Source organism: Argopecten irradians, chromosome 14, assembly GCF_041381155.1.
Source record: "Argopecten irradians isolate NY chromosome 14, Ai_NY, whole genome shotgun sequence".
Taxonomy (NCBI): Eukaryota; Metazoa; Mollusca; class Bivalvia; order Pectinida; family Pectinidae; genus Argopecten; species Argopecten irradians.
The window spans coordinates 1,270,866-1,281,874 of record NC_091147.1 but is presented as its reverse complement, the minus strand read 5'-3'; the positions used below and the strand labels follow the sequence as shown (position 1 = coordinate 1,281,874).

Genomic DNA, 11,009 nt, shown 5'->3' with positions numbered 1-11,009 from the left:
ATACATTTTTTTCTCACACGCTCTCGTTCAGCCATTTTGTTTACTTTTAGTGCGTACCAATGCGTATGCGCGAAACGTCGACTACACAATCCGTCGCAGACTCATTTGCATACAATCCTGCCAGCCTGACGAACGTAATAAATCAAGGATGTTCTTCAATTTTGTATTCAAGACTCATTTGTTTAATCTCATACGCATTAAGAAATTAAATTAAGATATTTTTAATATGTTTTTAACGTTTTCTTCCGTTTGTCGGATTTTACAAAAAATAATGTATTCGCTTGGGCCTAACCTACCTTTAATATATCTGCAGAAAACGACAATTGCGCATTTATTTACGGAAATCTATAGTCTAAAAGCATTTCCCGTGTGTGCTAATTAATCAACAAAGACAAGATATTTAACTTTATTTATATATCACATTTGTGTTTGTTTTCCGTTTTCATGTCGTCAGAAACAATCTTTTCGATAGATGGAAGTTCGTGGCCAGATTTCCTTTGATCACCATTGATAAGATCCTCCATGTGTCTACCCTTCGTCTCCACCACAAAGATGGTACTACACGCGGACAACAGCATCAGTCCTCCAAACAGGAAATACATAAGGCCCGGTGTGGATTTGTTCTGAAACATTCAAGTTATATATACGCACACATATACTGTACCTATTGTGATTTTGATCGGAGGAATACGTTAAACAGTAGTGGATGTAAGACACGCTCTTGGAATTATATTTCTATACTGATTAAGTTCACTTAACATAATTTAGCCTAAGACACTAAATCTAAAAAAATCCTACATTCTCTTTTAACCACCAAATAAATAAAGTGTATACTTTACTTGTTGATATTCCCAAGAGACAATTAACATTAAGTGTGTTTATATTATCGCATATGACAAACATTCGTATATCTAAGTAAGACTGAGTTTGTAACGAGATGGCGATATATCGGCTGTATTTACCAGGTAAATAATCTTAGGTGCAATCATGGCTCCAACACGGGAAAACGAATTTTGAAGTCCGTAACCGATGTTCCTAGAAAACCAGAAGCATGTTTTTCAAAATTTCACGTGTTATATAAGTCTCGGAGTCTCAGACCTGTTCAAGCGGTCTAGACCAATCAGAAAAGTGCAAAACTCGCCGTTATATAACACGATGAATTATTAAACCTTTAAAAGGTGATATTTCCCTCGGTCTCCGGCCTCGGGGAATATCACCTTTGTCAGGTTTAACAATTCATTGTATCATTCAATTAACATACAAATGTCAATATTTGTATAGTAACAAATAATTAAACATATATCCATAAATCGATTAACATAAACTTTTGTCTTTTTCGGATTAAGATATACTTTATTTAAGTATTGATGGCACTTTACTTTTTAACAGGGTATGAAAGAATTTCTATTTTGTAAACTGTTTGAATTCGCGCCATTTTTTGTAGTACGAAAAAATGAATCAGCCAATCAGAACGCCAGATTTAAAATGAAAACAGAGAAAAAACAATTATTTACAAATACAAAATTGCATAAATCTAATAAGCGATAAATCGCCATTAATTTATGACAATGGAGTCAATTGTCAGTGAAGAAAATATAGACATTCTGGATATTTTTCGTACTTATAACATTGGCTTACCTACCTGATGACTGTAGGATAGGATTCTGTAGTCAGTAGACTCAGTGAAGCCCAGCCGGACGCTACACACAGTTTAGCCGTCAGTGCAAATCCGTTCATCAGCCTACCCTTAATTTCCAGATCTGAAGATTCATATTGATGTTATAGATAAATATTTTGTATTTATTGTTATACATATATATTATATGTATATATATATTGTTATAGATATATATTATGTATTTATTGTCATAAAAATATATCATATATTTATTTTTATACCTATATAATTCAATTTTGCTTGTTACGAGAATTTTCATTCGCTTCAAAATTTACTTTATCAGCCTATAAAGGAAAAAATGGCGTCGCCGTTTATGACGTTGCTTCTTATTGGCTGAGATGTCGGCGCAATGATTTCATAGACAAAAGAGTCCAAAAATGAATTTTGAGTATTAAAGAGATGATATTTAGTAAATTGAATTACACAAAAATCTGAGTGTACTCTCATCATAAACCACTTCGCGGTTCATTTAGAGTACACTCAGATTTTTGTGTTATATCCCCATAACATAAAAAATCTATTCAAGTTAATCCTTAAATATTTTATACATATATATATAAATAGAGAAGACTAAGAATAGAGCAATGATCTCAATTGCGAAAGTGTTTATATATTATATGGTATACTAAAGATGTGTACGACAACGGTTAAAAAATACGCTGACAACAATAAAGCGATAAGGTTGTAATGCTCTATTGAAAAGTTTGGTTTATTCATGTCTAACAGAAATAGATAAATAAGGTAGCGATCGGACTAAAATAATTACCGTCTAGCCGGACCGGTTAAAGTCACGGGAAGGATATTTTCGCAATGTCGCGGGATATTGCTATGATCGCGAAAATTTTATCTGTGATTTATAACAGATTTTCCATCGTCGACAGAGCGATACTAAGCTTTTGAACAATAACTGGTGTTTATTCATGTAAATATATACATGTATGTCAAATAAACACAATCGATTTGTTAATAATCGGAACCCGTAATATATACGTATTTCCTATATCATTTGTAAAGGAAACATCACAGTGTATGTATATTGTGTTTTAATTATATAGTTAAATAAATGACATATGTTTTAAAGTATACACTTTTACCAAGCTCAGTAAATAAACGTCAGTTAATACTATATTTACCACTAAGTTCTGCCCCGGCCACCACAAACCCCGTCAGACCTCCAAGTATTAACAATACGACTGTCGTCTTTTGTCGCCCAAACCTGTAATGTTTAACACACAATGTAATTATTTAGTCCCGTTAGTATTGTTCACACAGCAAATCACTAACGATGATATTATACTATCAACAAAGTCTACAAAACAAATACACTCAACGTAATAACATCTTTTTTATTTCAATTATTTGTTGTTTCCAATACCTTGCAAGTTGATAAGATAACCCACTACAATTTCCTAAGCATCTTGGATACAAAAATGAATGATATGAATCAATGAAAAATAGGAAGTTAAGATATAAAGAAATATTACGTGTTACATAAGAAGTAGGTCAGTATCTGTGACGGGACCTCCACGACACTCAGGAGGAACATGTTCAGGTAGAGGTTACCGGACAAACTCTGTACTCCAAAGGAAATAGCGTAGTAACCGTATCCACATGAAAGCCTGGACGGGATAAAACGTCAGAGGTTAAAAAAGATGTGATGTTTGATCTCCATAATCTCAAAATCAGACATGTGTAGCTAGAACGATTCACGAATTTCTTTATTGTAATGCATTTTGTATAATAATGCGCAATGTACAATACACTCAGTTTTCTGACAGGACAGGCTTTAAAGTTCTACAGAAACATATATACATAGAGATTGGAAACTCCTTCTTTGTCTTTGTTGACAGGCAGCGGGACCTCCGGTTTATAGGCATTTTCCCTTGGCTAACTACTTTTAAGTGTATTCTTTAAAACACGATATTTTTGCATCAACACAAAGTTTAAACATTATATCATGGTTTGATGTGACCAGTTTTCCCGATTTATGTTATTTAATATGACTTTAGAAAGCATGAAAATCAGCAATTTTACCGGGTTTTTCAAAATCAGACATTCAAAACCGAAAGTGCATTTTGTTTTAATAATATGTAAATTAAAATATTATTTTTCTATCTTAAATCGTATTCAAACCATCTGAAAATTATTGAACATTTATAAAATATTAAAATTATTCTGCTGTATTTATCTATTTAAGAATTTATCTAAAAACCCCTAAGCACATACAGAGGTACATCTGCCGATCGTCAAAATGGCGGAGTTGCCAGTCTCTATGTAGATATGTTTCTGAGTTCTATAGCTGTATAAAGTATCACTTACATATATTATCATTCTGCTATGAAACCAACCTGATCAAAGAACAATAATACATCAATTTCCCTCCTCGATAATGATTTGCGATTTCCATATTTGGTTTCGATAAGATTTGGTTAGTTACATTGCACGTGTCTTACCTTTTGTCTATACCGTACGTAATACGTTTACTCGCGATATTGATATATAAATGTATGGGTGTCCTCGTCGTGTATTACATGTACTTGTTTGTTACAGAAGAAGTATACGTACCATCCGATACCTAGCAGTAATGTATGTTTCAGTAACGCCCTGTTTTTAACTAGATCCACCAGGGTATATTTCCTCGTCGTGTATTACTTGTTTGTTACAGAAGAAGTATACGTACCATCCGATACCTAGCAGTAATGTATGTTTCAGTAACGCCCTGTTTTTAACTAGATCCACCAGGGTATATTTCCTCGTCGTGTATTACTTGTTTGTTACAGAAGAAGTATACGTACCATCCGATACCTAGCAGTAATGTATGTTTCAGCAACGCCCTGTTTTTAACTAGATCCACCAGGGTATATTTCCTCGTCGTGTATTACTTGTTTGTTACAGAAGAAGTATACGTACCATCCGATACCTAGCAGTAATGTATGTTTCAGTAACGTCCTGTTTTTAACTAGATCCACCAGGGTATATTTCCTCGTCGTGTATTACTTGTTTGTTACAGAAGAAGTATACGTACCATCCGATACCTAGCAGTAATGTATGTTTCAGTAACGTCCTGTTTTTAACTAGATCCACCAGGGTATATTTCCTCGTCGTGTTTCGTACCATGTTATCCTCCTCTACAGGATCCGCAGCCGCTTCAGATCAGGGGCAGGCTGACCATTCCATCTCGCCACATGTCGGATAGTTTCTTCAGCTTCATCTATCTTGTTGTGGGATACCAGATATCGGAAACTCTCTGTAACAGTACCCTTCAAACCAACAAGAGGTATATTTCCTCGTCGTGTATTACTTGTTTGTTACAGAAGAAGTATACGTACCATCCGATACCTAGCAGTAATGTATGTTTCAGTAACGTCCTGTTTTTAACTAGATCCACCAGGGTATATTTCCTCGTCGTGTATTACTTGTTTGTTACAGAAGAAGTATACGTACCAATCCGATACCTAGCAGTAATGTATGTTTCAGTAACGCCCCTGTTTTTAACTAGATCCACAAGGGTATATTTCCTCGTCGTGTATTACTTGTTTGTTACAGAAGAAGTATACGTACCATCCGATACCTAACAGTAATGTGTGTTTCAGTAACGTCCTGTTTTTAACTAGATCCACAAGGGTATATTTTCCTCTCCTCCTTCGCCATGTTATCCTCCTCTACCAGGATCCGCAGCCGCTTCAGATCAGGGGCAGGCCGACCATTCCATCTCGCCACATGTCGGATAGTTTCTTCAGCTTCACAACTTGGTAAAACAACTATGCACTAACATTATTACATGTATTTACCACCAGAAGAGAAGTCAGTGTGACAACTATGAACTGACACTTATATATGATGTTTTACCACCAGAAGAGAAGTCAGTGTGACAACTATGAACTGACACTTATACATGTATTTACCACCAGAAGAGAAGTCAGGGTGACAACTATGAACTGACACTTATACATGTATTTACCACCAGAAGAGAAGTCAGTGTGACAACTATGAACTGACACTTATACATGTATTTACCACCAACCGAGAAGCCAAGGTGACAACTATGAACTGACACTTATACATGTATTTACCACCAGAAGAGAAGTCAGGGTGACAACTATGAACTGACACTTATACATGTATTTACCACCAGTCGAGAAGCCAAGGTGACAACTATGACCTAACAGGGATATATACCACCAGTCGAGAAGCCAAGATGACAACTATGACCTAACAGTGATATATACCACCAGCCGAGAAGCCAAGATGACAACTATGACCTAACAGTGATATATACCACCAGCCGAGAAGCCAAGATGACAACTATGACCTAACAGTGATATATACCACCAGTCGAGAAGCCAAGATGACAACTATGACCTAACAGTGATATATACCACCAGTCGAGAAGCCAAGGTGACAACTATGACCTAACAGTGATATATACCACCAGCCGAGAAGCCAAGATGACAACTATGACCTAACAGTGATATATACCACCAGCCGAGAAGCCAAGATGACAACTATGACCTAACAGTGATATATACCACCAGCCGAGAAGCCAAGGTGACAACTATGACCTAACACGTAACAGTGATATATACCACCAGCCGAGAAGCCAAGATGACAACTATGACCTAACAGTGATATATACCACCAGCCGAGAAGCCAAGATGACAACTATGACCTAACAGTGATATATACCACCAGCCGAGAAGCCAAGGTGACAACTATGACCTAACAGTGATATATACCACCAGCCGAGAAGCCAAGGTGACAACTATGACATAACAGTTATATTTACCACCAGCCGAGAAGCCAAGGTGACAACTATGACCTAACAGTGATATTTACCACCAGCCGAGAAGTCAAGATGACAACTATGACCTAACAGTGATATTTACCACCAGCCGAGAAGTCAAGGTGACAACTATGACCTAACAGTGATATTTACCACCAGCCGAGAAGCCAAGGTGACAACTATGACCTAACAGTTATATTTACCACCAGCCGAGAAGACAAGGTGACAACTATGACCTAACAGTGATATTTACCACCAGCCGAGAAGCCAAGTGACAACTATGACCTAACAGTGATATATACCACCAGCCGAGAAGCCAAGATGACAACTATGACCTAACAGTGATATATACCACCAGCCGAGAAGCCAAGGTGACAACTATGACCTAACAGTTATATTTACCACCAGCCGAGAAGCCAAGGTGACAACTATGACCTAACAGTGATATTTACCACCAGCCGAGAAGACAAGGTGACAACTATGACCTAACAGTGATATTTACCACCAGCCGAGAAGCCAAGGTGACAACTATGACCTAACAGTGATATATACCACCAGCCGAGAAGACAAGGTGACAACTATGACCTAACAGTGATATATACCACCAGCCGAGAAGCCAAGATGACAACTATGACCTAACAGTGATATATACCACCAGTCGAGAAGCCAAGGTGACAACTATGACATAACAGTTATGTTTACCACCAGCCGAGAAGTCAATGTGACAATTATAACCTAAAAGTTATATTTACCACCAGCCGAGAAGCCAAGGTAAGGTGGCTATGGCTGTAGCGTAATGTAGGTACTTCCAGTCGTGTAACCACATGGACATGAATCCAAACACGCAGGCCCAGATACTCCAGTCCGGGATGGCTAAAACTACTGCGCGATGTTTGGCAGGAGAAAACTCAATCAAAAAATTGAAAAATACTGTCAAAAAGCAACCAATTCCGAAACCGAGACAGAATCGGAGAATTGCGAACATTTCCCACGATACAGAAAAGCCGGCGGCGACGTTGAAAATAATCATCATCAACAGTGACAGGAAAAAGGTTCGCTTTCGACCAATAATATCTGCCATGTGACCGGAAGTGACGCCGCTAACCAGCAGTCCCGCCATCTGTATCGTAGTAATGGTGGAGGCTATGGAGTCCTGATCACAAATCAATGTCCACTGAAACATAAAATATAATAAAATGAAGATATTCAACGAAAGTTACTGCCGGTGTCCAAGAAAGGGATAAGTGTTTAAGAAACCAGAGTATCATTCCTTAGAGAATAAAAGGGCAATCTAAAATTCCTAACAATATAATTTTATGAATAAAAAAAAGCGTAAGTAAACCTGATGATATTCCTGAACAATGTGCATAAACTGGTTTCTGAAGAGTATCCATGTCAATGACTGTTTGTTTGATAAGTGTATACACGTTAATTATTGTTTGTTTAATAAAAGTATCCTTGGTAATGATTGTTTGTTAAAAGTATCCATAATAATGATTGTTTGATTGATAAGAGTATCATCGATAATGCCTTTTTGTTTGAAAAGAGAATCCATGGTTTTAATTGTTTGATAAGAACATCCATGTTAATGATTGTTTGTTTGATAAGAGTATATATCATGGTACATTTGTAACCCCTGTTTGCTTGATAAGCTAATCCATGGTAATAATTGTTTGTTTGATAAGAGTATCCATGGTAAGGATTGTTTGATAAGAGTATCCATGGTAATAATTGTTTGTTTGATCAGAGTATCCATGGTAATAATTGTTTGTTTGATAAGAGTATCCATGGTATCCATGGTAAGGATTGTTTGATAAGAGTATCCATGGTAATGAATCCTAATTTGATAAGAGTATCTATGGTTATGCCTGTTTGATGAGAGTATTCATGTTAATGACTGTTTGTTTGATAAGTGTATACACGTTAATTATGGTTTGTTTAATAAAAGTATCCTTGGTAATGATTGTTTGATAAAAGTATCCATGATAATGATTGTTTGATTGATAAGAGTATCCTCGATAATGCCTTTTTGTTTGAAAAGAGAATGCATGGTTATAATTGGTTGATAAGAACATCCATGTTAATGATAGTTTGTTTGATGAGAGTATACATGGTAATGGCTGTTTGATAAGAGTATTCATGGTAATGACTGTTTGTTTGATAAGAGTATCCATGGTGATGGCTGTTTGTTTGATAAGAGTATCCATGGTAATGTTTGTTTGATAAGAGTATCTATGTATCTATATCAATGCTATTATTACCCACCTCATTAACCACTGTATTCATGCTGTCATCGAAGTGATACTCCATACAGCTGTCCACAGAAGCATTTTCTGGAGGTCGACATTGTTGGTAAGAACTGTTCAATAAATTTCTATTGTTTGTTAAGTATGTGTTCGTCGTGTTCGATGTATACAAGTCAATATCTGTAGTATTCGATGTATCATATACACACACCCACCCAGGCACAGCTCCAGCAAACGACATCATCAACGTGCTCCATGTCGCACTGAGCTTACTTATCATGACAATAGCAAAAAGGATGAACTGGAACCGTGAAAACCCTCCACATTCGTCAATGAGACTTTCTAGGTAGGCACTGGTGGCTGACATTGTTTTCTACAAAAATATCAGGTAAACAAAATTACATATATCAAACGAAGTTATTGAAAATAAAACTTATATCAAATATTTGTTTCCGGATAATTACGCTCAATTTTCATTTTCCTCAAATTTATTTCATTTCTTGAGTTGCTTTCTAAGTTTTTGAGGTTTGTCTAAATACAAAGCCTTAACAAGTAACACGATGTTAGTAAGCCAACTTTCGTTTGTTGTAATTTACTTTCAAAAATATCCAGTAACATTCACGAAAGGTTTATCTCCGCTAAGTAACGCCTACATCATATATAGTTTTACTTCCGCGATCATGTTTCCAAATGGAAATACCGAAATTTAGTTGCCGTGAAAGAAAATTGGTTTGCAGTAGATAAAATACAAAATGTATCGTTCCTGTCATAATCCCAATCTCATACATACAAAACAATCGCTAATTACCTATAATGATAGTCAATTTACAAATTCGATATTAACGCAAAGTTTATAACTTATACAAGCCAGAAAGAAAAATAGAAAACAAAATCAAAGGAGAGTAAAAATGTATAGCGGAAACCTATATATAAATACATAATTTTGTAATAGCATTTGTTTAATTACCACATTTTTAAGATGACGTAATTAAAGCTCCGAAATTACCACAAAATAAAATAATTTGCGGAGAACGAAAATTGATAGCTGGACCGACCCGATCATTTAATATAGGATTATGTAATATCATTTGTTTATTAAACATTTTTTTATTATTACCAAATTAAAACCAAACATAAAATTATCATTTAATGCACGTTTACACTATAATGACTTATTTGCGGCACTGTTAAATATTAAACAAACCTGATAAATGTCCTCCTTGCTGTGGTGTGAATTAGTTTATACCCACTCTGAGGAGGGATCACATGCCTAGATGTCCACTTAATGCTATTCCATGCCTCTCTGTCTACCTGATGATGTGTACATCACCTGGACATTCTGGTGATGGAGGAATGTTTTATCTTTCCTCTTTACGCTAACTTGACCTCTTGGTCATGACTACCGGAGGGCGACACATTATTTGTTTGGTAACATGACTGACTTGCATAAACAACTTCCAATGTCAAAAGGTCATTGCTCACTTCTAGATGCATGTATTTATATAACATCTTAAAGGGCATTTAGGTACAATGATACAGCTTTAGGTACAACGATACATCTTAAGGTAAACCGATACAGATTTAGGTACATTGAAACAGCTTTAGGTACAGCGATAAAGCTTTAGGTACAGTGATACAGCTTTAGGTATATCGATACAGCTTTAGGTACAGCGATACAGCTTTAGGTACAGCTAGCGATACAGCTTTAGATACAGCGATACAGCTTTAGGTACAGCGATACAGCTTTAGGTACAGCTAGCAATACAGCTTTAGGTACAGCGATACAGCTTTCGGTACAGCTAGCGATACAGCTTTAGGTACAGCCAGCCATACAGCTTTAGGTACAGCCAGCGATACAGCTTTAGGTACAGTGATACAGCTTAAGGTACAGTGATACAGCTTTAGCTACAGCCAGCAATACAGCTTTCGGTACAGCGATACAGCTTTAGGTACAGCGATACCGCTTTAAAAACAGCGATACAGCTTAAGGTACAACCAGTGATACAGCTTTAGGTACAGTCAGATACAGCTTTAGGTACAGCCAGCGATACAGATTTAGGTACAGACATACAGCTTTAGGTACAGTGATACAGCTTTAGGTACAGCCAGCGATACAGATTTAGGTACAGACATACAGCTTTAGGTACAATGAAACAGCTTTAAGTACAGCGATACAGCTTTAGGTACAGCGATACAGCTTTAGCAACAGCCAGCGATACAGCTTTAGGTACAGCGATACCGCTTTAAAAACAGCGATACAGCTTAAGGTACGGTGATACAGCTTTGGGTACAGTGATATAGC

The 11,009-nt window shown here is 36.5% G+C and overlaps 1 pseudogene; it reads right to left on the bottom strand.

The window, feature by feature from the left end:
- Positions 1 to 394: 394 nt before the first annotated feature.
- Positions 395 to 9,076, bottom strand: LOC138307585 (solute carrier family 22 member 7-like; annotated as a pseudogene).
- Positions 9,077 to 11,009: the final 1,933 nt, after the last annotated feature.